Here is a 17,052-nt window from a genome sequence, read left to right as displayed (position 1 = left end):
TTCTCTATGATCTTAACAGATGATCACTTTTTGTAAGTGTTCCATAAGTGTCTCATAATAGTATATGTTGCTAGATACTGATTGATTAATTCAACCAATATTTACTCAAGGGTCACTTTATCTTTGGCACCTGGACCTGCTGAAAAAAAAAATAAAGCAGACAAGCATTCTTTCCTTCCTGGGTTTACATTCTAGTGGTGGAAGAAATAAAACCGTGCACATCTTAGTGACATACACTATACTGTCTCTTTTAATATGATCCATGCCACCAGGGTACAGTGAAGGAAAGTTTTGAAGGGTAGGTACTGAGGGTTTTCAGTTTTATATGTGACGGTTTTGGAAAGCTTCATTGAGAAAGTGACACTTGAGCAATGGCTTGAAGGAGTGGGAAAGCAATCTCTGTGCATATTCGGAGGACAGAACATTCCAGACAGAGCAAAACAGCCTGTAAAAAGGCTCTAATATGAGAGTGTATCAAGCATCATTAAAAGCAAAAAAAAAAAAAAAAAGACCAGTCAAGGAAGGGGTACAGTTGTAGGGCATGAAGTCAGGAACGTGATGAGGCCACTGTAAGGACTTGGAATTGCACCTACAGCAACATGAAGCATTGGAGGTCTCTGAGAAGAGTGAAGTGATGTAACTTCCACTATAAAACGATTATTCCCACAGATCTGTGATGAAACAGATGCTACATGCAGGGTCACAGATGAGAAATTTTCTTGTCTCAGACTAGGATTGGAGGAATGAAGCAAGTAAGAAGTTGTTATATTTGAAGTATTTTTCAAAGTAGATCCTAAAGAATCTTTTCCCACTATGCCTACGGGGTAGGAAGGAAAGAAATCAAGGAGGAAACCACAGCTGTGGCTAAGCAGATGGAAATACAGAATTCACTAGCTAAAGAAGTCTGATGGTGGAGTAGATATTGGGGGGTTATCAGGAATTGGGTTCTGAGCATGCTGAGTTTGAGATGAAGCCCATTGAGCTGCTAGATGGCGGAGTTGTGAGTAATTAGCTATAGACGGAATTTAAAACCATGAGGCAGGAAGCTATTACTGAGGAGATGAATAAAGACAGAATAGAAGAGGTGCAAGGGCTGATACTGTGACACCCTAAGCCCGGGGAAAGGTCACGAATCAGCAAAGAAACTGAGAAGGAAAGGCCAGACCAGGAGGAGGAAGACAAAGACACTGAGAAAGCCCAGTTAGAGTGTGTTTAAGGAAAACTGGAAGGGAGTTGGAAATGTCAGTATACTTTCAAAGTGTGTTTCCAAGGAGATCCACATAATGGATATGTATTTGACAGAGGAGATGATGTACCTTCCCTCTTCTGCCTCCACCCCCAGCTGGTCCAGTTCTGGTGTTTTCTGTAATTTGAAAGGCACAGTAGTAGTGAAATTAGTAATACAAAGCTTTACCCATTTTTTAAAGTTTTCCCTACGGGTGGTGATTAGTACAAGGCTGTATCCCTAAGGCCTGTAAGGTGGAAGATGCAACACAACCTTCCCATCTCCTCACAGAGTTCCTCTGCAGTCAGTGATCTTTTCACATATCCACAAATTGATCATGTAAAATAACGGCACTGTGGTTTTAAAGAAAAATATGAGATTCATTCAATGATCCGCTTACATTTTATTAAGTCCCTATATATGGCAGAGATTTTCCTAGGATCTTAGCATGTAATAGTGAATAAAGAAAAAACAAAACAAAACCTTGACTTCGGGTGAAATACAGTGAGGAAAGAAAGACAATGAAAAATAAATAATAGATAAAAATAAGGCTTAGTAGAGGATGGTGAGTGCTGTGTAAAATTTCAAAAAAGAATGAGAGGAAGCAGGTTGGTGGGTGAGTCAACATTAAAGACAGTGACCAGAACGAGCCTCATGAGGAGAGGTAACAAGCAGATACCGTCAGCAGGAATAACTTCCCTGGCAGGGGCCACGTGCTCGAAGAATAAAGATCTGATGTGAAGAGAAGGCAGCAGATATCACTTTGGAAAGGGGTCTCTGGGCCCTTCGGTCCTAGAGAGGCTGCTGAGGGCAGAGCTGGACAGCTAGTTAGGAGAATGAAAGGCTCAAGAACTGCAGAGAGAAATAAGGCGCTAAAAGAAATTTTGCCTCCATAGTTCAGGTCCCCGGTACAGCAAGACTTAGAGAAATATGGTCCTAGTTAGGGTAGTTAGGCAACTAATTAAAAGCAATTAACCCAGACTGCACCTACAAAATGAAGTCAGAGCTACAGCTCACTTTGGGGTTATAAGCATCTGGTTGGACAGAGCCTGCAGCTAACTTTGTCCTGATGCTGTGTTAATTGCAACTTGGTGGACTGAAACTACCATTTGGGAAGGAGAAGCCTTTCTTTTAAAAAGGAACTCATCTATTATGACAATCATCATTACTGAAACATCAATTTCTATACCTATATGACAGTGATATTATATTGTTAATTACACAGATACACAGTTGCACAAAGATACATTTTCCTTAAGCGTCTTATAGTAGAATTCTTAACAGAAGAAAACAGAAGAAAAAAGGATGCAAGATTTGAAGTAAATTTAAGATTTTTTCACCTCATGGAAGCATAGAGTTATGGGTAAAATTTTTAATTAGAGTAGGTTCTGAAAAGAATATTTTATGCAGAATATTTCACACATAAGAATTTGTATACACACTCTCATAGAAACAGATACACAAAATATCACTATCAGTGGTTGCACCCCTGGTTTTTTCCTTTTCACATTGTAATGTATGAAGAAATTACGTTTGCATCATTCTGATTTTTACAAAGTTAGCTTTACCAATATCTGTACCCAAAACACACATATGCAAATAGACATTCAAATGAAATTATTGTATTTCTACAAATCTTGCTTTACTTGATGTTCCTTTTAAATCTTTTGTCCAATCATAAACTTGACAGGAGTCTTTACAATAATTACAATTAATCCTAGTGTTAGATACTTAGCCGAACAATATAATATGCTTAAGTGTCCTAGTGGAATGGCATTCACTAAAGAGTCATGAAGTTTTAAAAGAAAAGAATTCTAGGAAGTACAAATTAACAAATCTAATAAATTTAGTTCAGAATACCATAGATAAACAATGAACTTTTAAACAAATTAAAAACTACAATATAACAACTATTGAAATTCACTGCAGAGGAAGATGAATAACAAACCGTGGCAAGAAAAAGCATGAGTATATCTTTAGAATATTAAAAGACTATTTATTACTACTGTTTACTACTGTCTATGGTAAACTCTATATAATATCTTGGCTAAACTTTACAACTCTTTAATATCGGTATTTCGTATAAGAAGCCTCAGATTCACAGAAGTTGAGTAATTTGCTCAAATTCACACAAATGAAGGATAGATCTAAATTTTTTTGTTTTTTACATTAGCAAAAAATTACTCAGATGACTATTCCATATGGCTTTTTCAATCTATGGGTTCAATGTAACACTTGATTGTGAATATAATTTAAGGAAATAATTCAGAGAAGGAAAAAAAAAAGGGAAAACTGGCTGAAGATTAAAATGTAGTGCACTAGGAAAGATGCGGAGACAGGTTCATGCAACTATTTTATCAGGGTCACCAACACCCTCTCCCTAAAATCCTAGGCTTTAAGGGATCTGGCTTTGAATTTGGATGCATTGCTTTCAAATTCTAACTCTACTGCTTTCCAGCTTTTTGTCCTTAGAACATTTACATAATGTTTCCGTAGCTTAGTGTCCTCATCTAAAAAGTAGGACAACACTACTACTATTTCATAATAATATGGTGACATCACCTGCTTTTTTTTCTGTGTTGACATTTGCTGCTTTTACCTTAGCATAATCCAAGGTAATGGCACCAAACTGTACTTGTAGCCATGGTATCCTTCACTGCTCCTTAATGAAGCACACGGATACGGTAAAATAAAAATACTCATAATAATGTTCATGATAATGGAGTGAATAAATGCCCATTTCACTTAACAAGGAACCATGATTATGCACAGGTTTCTTTGTAGGATAAATAATTCTTTAGAGATCAGTCTACCAGAGAATATGATTTTAGAGTATGCATGGAATGAAAGATATGTATAACAGAGTTTTTCTCCACAAGCACAATTTATAGGTTTAGGATTAATGAAATCCAATGATTGATAATGGAAGTCAAAATAGATTAAACTTCAGTCTCTGTTAGAATAAATTACTGAACATAAGATACATTGGGACACTTAGAAATATCATATATGTGGACACTGCAATATGAAGAAATTATTCTGTATCTGTGGAGGAAATGTAAAAAGCTAGGTTATGTCATTTAATGCGATGAGTTTATGACAAAAAATGTATTTGAAGTGTTCTGGACATACTTTTGCTTTAATTCTACTTTAATACTGTTTCAAGTATCAAAATCAATTAGCTATTTATTATACACTGTTATTTGAAATGTAAATTTTCAGTTTCTTTGGGAGTTCTGTATTTCAGTGTCCCTCAGAGTAGTAAAGATATTCATTCTCTTTGATCTACATTTAAAGTACTTTTAAAATTATATCATATGGGTATTACTGTAAAACTAGAAATATTTTGTGCATAGCCTGTATATCACTGCTTTATCTAAAAGACCAGATTAGAGAAGTACATTAATGGCTTCCGAACCTTATTGATTTCTCTTTCTTCATATTTTTGATGTTAGAATTTGTTCATACATGGGAAATGACAACGTGTGAAGTTGACATTAGAAGACAGATACTCTAGTTGAAGATTAATATTTTAGTTCACTTTTTCCCCCTATCTTCTTGCTCTAACAAGAGGCAGCAGAAAATCACCTTGGTTATCCAAGGAAGATAAATTGCCTTTGAATCTCTAATGATAGGTTATAGTCTTTCTCAGCAAGGAAGAAATTGTTAGCACATGTAAGCAAACAAAACAAAAAATATTTCTACTAATAAAAATATTTTGATAAATATATATAGATGAAAAAGTTATAACTGCTATTATACCTCATATATCTAATAATTTTATATCATGTATGAATCATATCAGTTATTTAAAAAATAAAGAAAAATAAAATGCAGAGATATTGAGACTTTACGACAACATTCTCACTCATTTAAATAAGGATTCAAATAATAAAAAAGATAGAGCACATCTAAATAACATATTTCATAAAGTCAATATAAAGTGTATATATGTGTATATGTATGTGCACACTCACATTTACAAAGCTTTAATACAATGTAGAGTTGATACATCTACTTTGTCCTCTGGCTATGAAATAATAAAGAGGATCTACTTGACCATATATAAAATCTCACAATACTATAAAATTTGAAACGATTAAGAAAAGGACATATAAGTAAATCAAACAATTTGAAATTAAATGTTTAAAACATTCTCCTAGATAGCTCCCATGTCTAGGTTACCCAAGTTCAAATTACTGATTTTTGAAAAGATCAAATAAAGTGATCATAGTATATACAACATATTTGATATTGACAATGCTGAATATAAAGGAAAATTTATAGCCTTAAAATGTCCATTATTATACTAGAGAGACTAAAATAAATGAGTTAATCATTTAGCTAAGGAGGTTAAAAAAATCCATAAAACTATAAAACTCCTAGAAGGTAACATAGGAGAAACCTAGATGATCTTGGATATGGCAATGACTTTTTAGATACAACACCACAGGCAAGATCAATGAAAGAAAAAATGGATAAGCTGGCCTTCATTAAAATTAAAAATTTCTGATCTGTGAAAGAAAATGTGAATAGAATGAGAAGGCAAGCCACAGACTGGGAGAAAATATTTACAAAAGACATCTGATAAATGACTGTCATTCAAAACATACAAAGAACTCTGAAAGCTAGAAATAGAAAACCGACCTGATTAAAAAATGTGCCAAAGACCTTACAAGGTGTCACACTAAAGACAACATAAAGATGGCAAATAGGACATGAAAGTTACTCCACATCCTATGTCATCAGGGAAAGGCAAATTAGAACAATGAAATACCGCTACATATCTAAAAGAATGGCCAAAATCCAAAACACTGAGAACAGCAAGTGCTCACGAGAATGTAAAGCAACAGGAATTCTCATACATTGCTGGTGGAAACACAAAGTGGAACAGCCACTTTGGAAGACACTTTGGTGGTTTCTTACATTTGGACAATGAAGTATTACTCAGTGCTAAAAAGAAATGAGAAAAGACATGGAAGAAACTTAAATGCATATATTACCAGGTCAAAGAGGCCAATCAAAAAAGGCTACATACCATATGATTCCAACTATATGATATTTTGGAAAAGGCAGAACTATGGAGATGGTAAAAAGATCAACGATGGCCACGGGCATGGGGTAGGGTGACAGATAGATGAACAGGCAGAGCACAGAGGATTTTTAGGGCAGTAAAATACTCTGTTTTATACCATAATGGTGGATACGCGTCCTTATACAAATGAACAAATGTTCAAACCCATAGAATGTATGACACCAAAAGTGAGCCCAAGATTAAACTACGGATCTTGGGTGATAATAATGTTCGTAAGTTATAATAAATTATCACTGCTGGGGATGTGGATAATGGGTCGGCCGTGCAGGTGTGGGGCAGAGCGTGCAGAAAATCTCCACCTTCCCCTCAATTTGGGGATGAAAAATTGAAACATGTAAACAAAAAAAGTCTTAATAAAAAAACGAAGATAAAATAATAGCCAAGCACATGGAATGAATGAAAGAATCTTAAAAAGAAATCAATGGAATTTCAGTGGTTTTTACGTATTTAATATCGTAAAAAGATATTACAAATGAAAGAAGAGCAAAACACTGGCATAATAAAAATGTGATAGATACAGATAAAGCGGTGTGTTCCCATGCTCTCAATGTCCCTTGACTTTTGCCTAACTTGATACATTTTCAAAATATATGCAGTTAGATAGAAAATGACTACTTTCACCACAAGCAATGCAAAAGCAATAGCATTTAATTGCCTGATTTTTGCCTCAGAAGTATTTACTTTGAGACTTTATTAAACCTAGAACATCATATTGATAAGGTACTTCCAGTGGCAAAACTACGTAATTTGGCTAACAGGAATGTAAAGCAGTAATTATATATATATATGTGTGTGTATATATATACACACACACACAGAGTGCATCACATAAGGAACATTCTGTCCGTATGCCCTATTAGTGGTGAGGTTAACACTAGTACTTTAAGTACTTTCCACCAAGTTTTTTCACTGTAAAAGTTACTAATTGTGTAACTGATAAGTAATCAAGGAAATAACTGGAGATTTATTATGTAATACTCTGTTCTCTTTCAACCTTCCGCCCAATAGATTTAGCAATCTTGAATGATTCCTTTTTGAATCGATTCTTTTGAAAGTTTTGTGGTGATGATTTTCTAATTTTATTGTTCCTATGTTTATTAGTTGGTATTCTACTGTAAGGAACAAATTTCCCTTCCTCCTTTGATTGTTTTTTGTGTTTATAGGCAAACATTTTGATATTATTCAATGGACTATTGTTCCTTACTGTCATTTTACTTTGATGTTTGAATTGTATGATATTTGGACAGGGGAGGCTATTCAAAATGGCTTTTTATTACTTTTGACATGACCCATTTTTTTAAGGACTTTCTTACTTTCTGGCATGTCCAGACTCAACTTGTACTTATCCTGTTTCAGCACTGGAATCAGTCATTTCCCCACAGAGTCTAGTTCTTATTGGGAAATAGTATTTAGCAACCAAGATTTCTGACCTAAGTGCACTACACTTTGCTACTGGAATATCCACTTCTGGGCCATTTTAGTAGAAAGAACTAGGAAAAAAACATTTCATCATTCACCTACAAGCACACCAATTACAAATATATGAAAGTTATAGTAAAATAATTATATTAAACTTAAATTATTTATGACATTTATATATTATGATAAAGACATTTATATATTATGATATTTCAATATCTAAAATTTAAAAATATAAACTCATAATTTCACAGTGATAGCTCTAATTCCAATCCAACATTACAGGATTGCTCCTTGGCTTCCTCATTTCATATCAGTATCTCTCTTCATTTACTGTGTAAACTTTGCCTCCCCAAATCAACCTTCAATATATTCATATATTTTTCAACTACCTAATAAAAAAATATTTTCAGAATAGCTACCATTATACCATTATGTGTATGTACACACACTGGTAAAAGCCAAGATCAGTTGATAGATTAAAAACACACAACCTAAGATTAAAAACAAACATACAAACAACCTAAGAATATACAGTCATAATATGTTTTCAAAATTGCGTGTGTTTGCTTTCTCTCTTTGATTTTATGATAGTCATTTGAAATACAGTCTGGGGGAGCTAAATGTGCCACTGTGCCATGTTGATCATTTTGACTTAAAGTTACTTAAGAAACAGCCAATGCCAGATGGATACTCTGACCTTCCTTTGTCTCCCTAAAAGCAGGAAAAAAATCTTTCATATGAGGGTACCCTCCCTGTACTAGGAGGGTAGAAGGCATCCTATCCCCAGAGACAGGGAATTCAAGGCTGAGAAGGCTGTGTAAACAGACCTTGTTACTTCACTGATTTGCTACCCCAAGCCCAAACCATTTTCCTTTTTCAAATCCTCACAAATAATTGTCTAAATAATTGCCTGCTTTGGTCACTTCTTTAAGTCCCATATTTTTATGAGCTCCCAAATATACAAAATTCAATTTGTTTTTCTCGTTACTCTGTCTTATGTCAATTTAATTATTAGGCCAGCCAAAGAACCTACAAGGGAAAATATATATATATATATATATATATATTTAACATTCTTTTCCATTATAGGTTGTTACAAGATATTGAATATGGTTCCCTGTGCTGTACAGTAGATCCTTGATGGCTATCTATTTTATATATAGTAGCGTGTACGTGTTAATCCCAAATTCCTAATTTATCCCTCTGCTCGCCCCTTCCCTTTGGTAGCCATAAGTTTGTTTTCTATGATGTGAGTCTATTTCTGTTTTGTAAAGAAGTTCATTTGTATCTTATTTGTTTAGATTCCGCGATAAGCAATACCATATATTGTCTTTGCGTGGCTTACATCACTTAGTATGATCATCTCTAGGTCCATCCATGTTGCTGCAAATGGCATTATTTCATTTTTTTAAAAAATATATAACTGAGTAATTCTCCACGCCATGTCTTATTCTGATGCTTCCTCTCTTTCTTCTAGCTGTGGAGGTCTTTGCCTCTTCCCATGCCTTGTAATTTTCTCTCGATGACCAGACATGATATACTGAGTAAAAGGAACTGCTGTCATAGACAGTAATGTGGTCGTGAGGTGAGGGGGCGAGGGCAATTGTGCTGTAGTGCATGATTAAGTCCAGGCTCCTACGGAGCATACGCCGCCCAACTGTGAATTTCACAAATGTTTCTCAGTTGTGTTCTCCCCCCCTTACATGGGACAGGATGGCTCTAGTAGGCTGTGGTTGGGTATTTCTCTTTTCCCAAGTGGAAGTCTAGGGGGAGCTGGGATTAGGTATTTCTCTTCTTCCAGGTCATTTAGGTTCTGATAGTATCCTAGCCAGCTAGGTTCTGGTCAACTAGTTTCTCTTGAGTGCAGGCCTTGTGAGAATCATGGAGAGTACTAGCTTATTTCAAAACGTGTTCTAAGCCACATGGCCAGCGACAGGTAATGAAGATGTGCTGTATATATACAAAGGAATATTACTCAGCCATAAAGAAGAATTAAATGATGTCATTTGCAGCAACATGGAGGGACCTAGAGATTATCATACTAAATAAAGTAAGCCAGAGAAAGACAAATATCATATATTGTTTACATGTGTGTGAATTAAAAAAAATGATACAAATAACCTTACATACAAAACAGAAATAGACCCACAGACATAGAAAACACACTTACTGCTACCAAAGGGGAAGGGGGCAAGATAAATTAGAAGTTTGGGATTAACAGATACATACTACTATGTATAAAATAATCAACAAGGACCTACTGTATAGCACAGGGAACTCTACTCAATATTTTGTAGTAACCTATAAGGGTAAAGATTCTGGAAAAATATATATTTATACACATATGTAACTGAATCACTGTGTGGTACACTCGAAACTAACAACGTTGTAAATCAACTAAATTCAATTAAAAAATTAAAGCGTTCTCCCCTCCTTCTGCTGAGTCACAGAGGAATTTTTCTCCCATATTTATTGTGAGAACTTGGTCGAGCTCCTGGACCTCAATCTCACAAAACTGTGGAGACCCCCCGCCCCTGACGACTGGGTCTCCCTGGAGCTTCTAACTCTGGGTCATCCAGACTGAGCTCCAGCAATTCATGCATTATGTTTCAGGGTTCCTACCCTAGAGCCGGTTCACTCAGTAGTTTACACTTTGGAGTCTCTGCTTCTGCAAGCCATGACTGCCGTATTCCCCTTCTGTCTCCCCAGTTGGGGACAGTGGTTGACCCTGTGTCCTCTTCTTTATTAGGAATCCGAGAAGAGTCATTGATTTTTCAGTCTGTTCAGCTTTTTTCTGTGAGGACAAAGTGGTGACTTCCAAGCTTCTTACAAGCTGAATTGGAAACCATCTTCCTCTCCAATTTCTTCTCCTTCCGTTCCTTCTTCTTGTAACTTTTAACTTCAAAATACTTTATGCTTTAGAGCTCTTGTGTGTAAAAATACTAAAGTTTAAAAATTACTCTGAAAGACATTTTGCTTTCTCTGGTTGGAGTAATTTCTCTGTCATTTTAAATGCAGTTTCTGACATACCTTAGCTTTAATCTAAGATCTTATGCTTTGCTTTCTATTTGTTCTATCAGTTTTATCTTTTTATTATCCTATTTTTCCTTTGGTTATATATTTAAAAAAAATACTATCCTATCCTAGTCCTACATGAGATGATAATACAAATATTTGGTTATCAAAGTATATTTGAAAATCCTCTCTTCTAGGACAAACAATGTTCTCCAAGCAGTTAAAACCTCTTTGAACCCTAACAATTTTTATGTATTTTTCAACTTCAGGTTTACTGAATATAATTTACTTGTAGTAAAATTAACCCTGTTTAGGTGTACAATTCAATTATTTTGAGAACTAAGTAGAGCCATGGAAACTTCACCGTAACTGAAATAGGCAATGTTTCTATTACTGTAAAAAATTCCCCTCAGTTCCCTTTAGATATTCCTTTCTCTGTGCTTCCAGTACCTGGCAACAACCTGTTTCTGTGTAAATATACATTTTTATAAAATATAACTAATTATAAAACATGCAGCCTTTTATATCTGGCTTATTTTATTTAGCTTTACGCTTTTGGATTCATCCTTCTAATTCTTTTTATGATAGTGATACCTTATGAATAAACTAATTTATCCATTTACCATGTGACAGGTTTTCAGGTGATTCCAGTTTTACGTAATTATAAAGAAGGCTGCTAAGAACATACGTGTATCGGTCTCTAAGTGACCACATGCCTTCCTCTACCTTTGGGAACTACCTAGGAATGAGAATGGTGGGCTGTATGGCAAGTGTATGTTTAGCTTTTTAAGAAATTACCAAAGATTTTCCAAAGTCTCTGTATTATTCTGTGTTCCAATCAGAAATACATGAGTGTCAAATGCTCATCCTTCGTCCTTCCAAACACTTCCAGTTTCGTTTTGGATTTTTTTTTGTCTTTAGCCATCCTAGCAAATGTGTTGTGGTATCTCTATTTTTAATCTACATTCTTCTAATGAATATCCTTCATGCGTTTATTTTCCATTTTTATCTCATCCTTAGTGAAGCATTTGTTCAGATCTTTTCCAGTTTGTTAGTTGTCTATTTTATTCTGACTGTTGAGCATAAGAGTACTTCATGAACTCTGAACATGTCCTTTACAGATATGCATTTGCAAATATATATCCCATGTATATATCAATATGCTCCCATATCAGATTTGTTTTGAAGATAGTGTTATTTCAATAATGATCTTATTGAAGAGCCAAATATTTTTCGTTTAAAGTGCAATATCCCATTTTTTAAAAATCTTGGGTTTTTTGTGTTTTGTGGCTTAAGAATTGTTTCCCTACCACATGTTACATTTTTCCAATGTTTCCTTTCAAAATGTATACACATTTGGCTTCAAATTTAGGCCTATTATTCCTATTTTAGTGGTTTTCTATATGGTACCTGTGGGTTTTCTTCCAGCACAATTTGCTGAAAATACTACCCTTTGCCATTGAGTAACTTTGACATCTTTGTCAAAAATGTATCACGTATCTGTAGTACCTATTTCTCTGTAACTTACCATATGTTTATTATAACATCACACTCTATTGATTGTCATACGTGAAGAGTAAATTTCAACTCATTACTGTGAACCTTGCAGTAATTTTTCAGCAAAACTTTGGTCCTTTGCTCTTCTGTGTACATTTTAAATTAGTTACAAAATCTATGAAAGTCCTGCTGGAGTTTTATTAGGATTATAATGAATTTTTTAATGAATTTTGGGAGAATTGACATCCTAACAGTATTAAACGGTTCAATTTGTGAATAAAGTGTCATTCTCTATTTAGTTTTTAGTCTCTTTCATCGAAGTTATAACTTTCGGCATATAAACCTGGGACGTATTTCAATTTTTCTAAAATTATTTCATTCTTTGATATTATTGAAAACATTTATTTTAATTGCCATATGCAATTACTCAATTCAGTTGTAACAAGAAATGAAAATGAGTTTTGTTTATTGCTTTGTATCATGCAACTTTGCTAAACTGGGCTCGTTTCTTCTCCTGGCATTCCAAGAAATGACAGAATTGAAACAAATCTTGCTCTTGTCTATATAATAAATAAAGTCTCATCATTTACTTTCAATCTGCTTTTTGTAGTCAGGAATACTTATCTAGTAACACAGGATTGGGGATACAAATTTTTTCCAAAGTAAATTTTAGTGGTTCTGAGCTATTACAAACCAAGATTCAAGGTAATCATATGTCCATATATAAGAGGTGTATTATATAATGGGTGTTTTCTGAATTAAATTCTTTGGAGAATACAATCAATATTAATTTAAATTTATAAATTTAAAATATGTTCTAGTGTGAATATATATATTCAAAAGTGTATTTAATATATACAATTAAAGTCCACAGGTAACTGCCACAATTATTTAGAACCTAGAACCACAGTATTTTTTCAAGTATTTTATTTTTATTTATTTTTACATTTTTATTGGATTATAATTGCTTTACAATATTGTGTTAGTTTCTGCTGTACAACAAATGAGTCAGCTATATGTAAACCTATATACCCTCCCTCTTCAGCCTCCCTCCCTCCCACCCTCCCCGTCCCACCCCTCTAGGTGGTCACGAAGCAGTGAGCTGATCTCCCTGTGGTATACAGCAGCTTCCCAGTAGCTAGCTATTTCAAACATGGTAGTGTATATACGTCAATGCTACTCTCAATTCGGCCCACCCTGTTTCCACAAGTCTATTCTCTACATCTGTGTCTCTATTCCTACCCTGCCACTAGGTTCATCAGTACCATTTTTCTATATTCCATATATATGCATTAATATACAGTATTTGTTTTTCTCTTTCTGACTTACTTCACTCTGTATGACAGACTCTAGGTCCATCCACATCACTACAAATGACTCGATTTTATTCCTTTTTATGGCAGAGTAATATTCCATTGTATACATGTACTACATCTTCTTTATCCATTCATCTGTTGATGGACATTTAGGTTGCTTCCATACCCTGGCTATTGTAAATAGTGTTGCAATGAACATTGGGGTACATGACTCTTTCAATTATGGTTTTCTCAGGGTATATGCCCAGTAGTGGGATTGCTGGGTCATATGGTAGTTCTATTTTTAGTTTTTTGTTTGTTTCCTTTTTCCTCTTGCTGTACACGGGCCTTTCACTGCTGTGGCCCCCCACCCCCACTGCAGAGCACAGGCTCCGGACACGCAGGCTCAGTGGCCATGGCTCACAGACCCAGCCGCCCTGCGGCATGTGAGATCTTCCCAGACCGGGGCATGAACCCATGTCCCCTGCATCGGCAGGCGGACTCTCAACCACTGCGCCACCAGGGAAGCCCTATTTTTAGTTTTTTAAGGAACCTCCATACCGTTCTCCATAGTGGCTGTATCAATTGACATTCCCACCAGTAGTGCAGGAGGGTTCCCTTTTTTCCATACCCTCTCTAGCATTTATTGTTTGTAGATTTTTTGATATGGCCATTTTGACCAGTGTGAGGTGAAATGTATGTCTTCTTTGGATAAATGTCTACTTAGAGCTTCTGCTCATTTTTCAATTGGGTTTTTTTTTTGCTGTTGAGTTGTATGGGCTGTTTGTATATTTTGGTGATTAATCCCTTGTCTGTCATATCATTTGCAAATACTTTCTCCTATTCCATAGGTTGTCTTATCTTTTTTTTTTTTATGGTTTCCTTTGCTGTGCAAAAGCTTTTCAGTTTGATTAGGTCCCATTTGTTTATTTTTGTTTTTATTTCTGTTGCCTCAGGAAACAGACCTAAGAAAACATTGGTAGATTTATGTCAGAGAATGTTTTGCCTATGTTCTCTTCTCAGTGTTTTATGGTGTCATGTCCTGTATTTGTCTTTCAGCCATTTTGTGTTGTAACTTCATTGAGTTACTTGCAGCTGTCCAACTTTCCCAGCACCACTTGCTGAAGACTGTCTTTCCCATTTTATATTCTTGCCTCCTTTGTCGAAGATTAATTAACCATAGCTGTGTGGATTTATTTCTGGGCTCTCTATTCTGTTCCATTGATCTGTATGTCTGTTTTTGTACCAATACCACACTGTTTTGATTACTGTAGCTTTCTAGTATTGTCTGAAGTATGGGAGAATTAAGCCTCCTCCTTTGTTTTTTTCCCTCAGGATTGCTTTCACAGTTCTGGGTCTTTTATGGTTCCATACAAAAATGTCATGGGTAATTTGATAGGGATCACATTAAATCTGTAGATTGCTTTGTGTAGTATTGCCATTTTAACTGTATTAATGCTTCCAAGTCAAGACATGGGATATCTTTCCATTTATTTGAATTATTATGCTTTTTAAAATTTTTAAATTGTTTTTTCTTTCATTGACTTAAAGAATCCCTTATGTAAAATTCTGATGCATAGAAATCCTCAACTAATGTCAACCTTAAAATTAATTGCAAAACAATACTATATTCTTACTATTCTTTAAATGGAATATGTATTTTACATTTGGTTTTATTTTACTAGATTTGCCTTATTATTAAAACTAAATATAAAAATCAGTTCTCTCAAAGGATTCGTATTAACTGATTAGCTAATAAATTAGTGCTGGTTGAATAAGAATTTACTAGAAACATTAAAGTTCCTAGTAATGGATAAAGTGTGGTCAGGGAGTGAGGGATATCAAGGTTGATAAGATTGAAATTGTTTGCTCAGAGTACAAATGAAAAGGGTTGTGTTATCTAAAATTTTAAACAAATATTAAAATCTAGAACCAATGTTAAAATCCTTAAAGGTGTTCTGGCTTTTTACTAACAGCATTTGTTGGCAATTCTAAACAATGTCAAAACAAACAACCCAATCCAAAAATGGGCAGAAGACCCAAATAGACATATCTCCAAGGAAGACATACAGATGACCAGTAGGCAAGTGAAAAGATGCTCAACATCACTAATTATCAGAGAAATGCAAATCAAAACTACCATGAGGTACCACCTCACACTGGTCAGAATGGCTATCATGAAAAAGTCTACAAATAAGAAATGCTGAAAAGGGTGTGGAGAAAAGGGAACCCTCCTACACTGTTGGTGGGAATGTAAGTTGGTGCAGCCACTATGGAAAATAGTATGGAGGTTTGTCAGAAAACTAAAAATAGAACTACCATATGATCCGGCAATCCCACTCCTGGGAATATAGCCAGACAAAACTATAATTCAAAAAGATACATGCACCCCTATGTTCATAGCATCACTATTCACAATAGCCAAGACATGGAAGCAACCTAAATGTCCATCAATAGATGAATCGATAAAGACGATGTGGTACATATATACAACGGAATACTACTCAGCCATAAAAAAGAATGAAATAATGCCATTTGCAGCAACATGGATGCAACTAGAGATTATCATACTAAGCGAAATTAGTGAGACACAGAACAATAAGTACCATGTGATATCACTTATATGTGGAATCTAAAATATTGTGCAAATGAATGTATCTACAAAGCAGAAACAGACTCACAGAAAATGGACTCATGGTTGCCAAGTGGGAGGGGGTTAGGGAGAGGGCTGGACTGGGAGTTTGAGGTTAGGAGATGCAAACTATTATATTTAGAATGGATAAGCAACAAAGTCCTACTGTATAGCACAGGGAACTATATCCAATCCCCTGCAATAAACCATAATGGAAAAGAATATAAAAATGTATAGAATTGAGCCACTTTGCTGTACAGAAATTATCACAACATTGTAAAGCAACTATACTTCAAGTTAAAGAAAAAGAGATCCTTATTTTATCACATAAATAGAAGGGGAAAAGGTTATGATGTTTAAGATTAGTAGACAACTGAATACCTATTAGATATTTGATAGTAAGGAATAACAGATTTTTTAAAAAAGTATGATGATGATATTAAAAAAAGCCTAATAGTTAAAAGCATATAATAGGATATAGAAATCAATGTATGTGGTTGAAATAACATCAACTAGAACTTCAGATTGTTTGGGACAATTAAAAAATCAAATTTCATCTTATTATACTTGTCACAGATCCTGTATCTATATACAAGTGTCTGCTTATAAATATTTCATGTCTTATTTTATCTATAAAGATTAATTGGTTTTAAATTTGAATAAGTTACTTACATCATAAAGCATTAAATCTGTTTCAAAATAACATGTACATCCAATGCATTAAGATTATATAATATAGGTGGCATATTTGTAGCCCATTGTGTTCTATTTAATAAATTAAGCACCAACTGCCTATTTTTCATAAAATGTGTTCATGAAAAGTAGACATCACCCAAGTTAAACAAATCATATACTTATCTTCCAAGAAAGC

The sequence above is a fragment of the Grampus griseus genome (assembly GCF_964374135.1).
Source record: "Grampus griseus genome assembly, chromosome: 21".
Lineage (NCBI taxonomy): Eukaryota > Metazoa > Chordata > Mammalia > Artiodactyla > Delphinidae > Grampus > Grampus griseus.
This window is presented reverse-complemented; position numbering follows the sequence as displayed.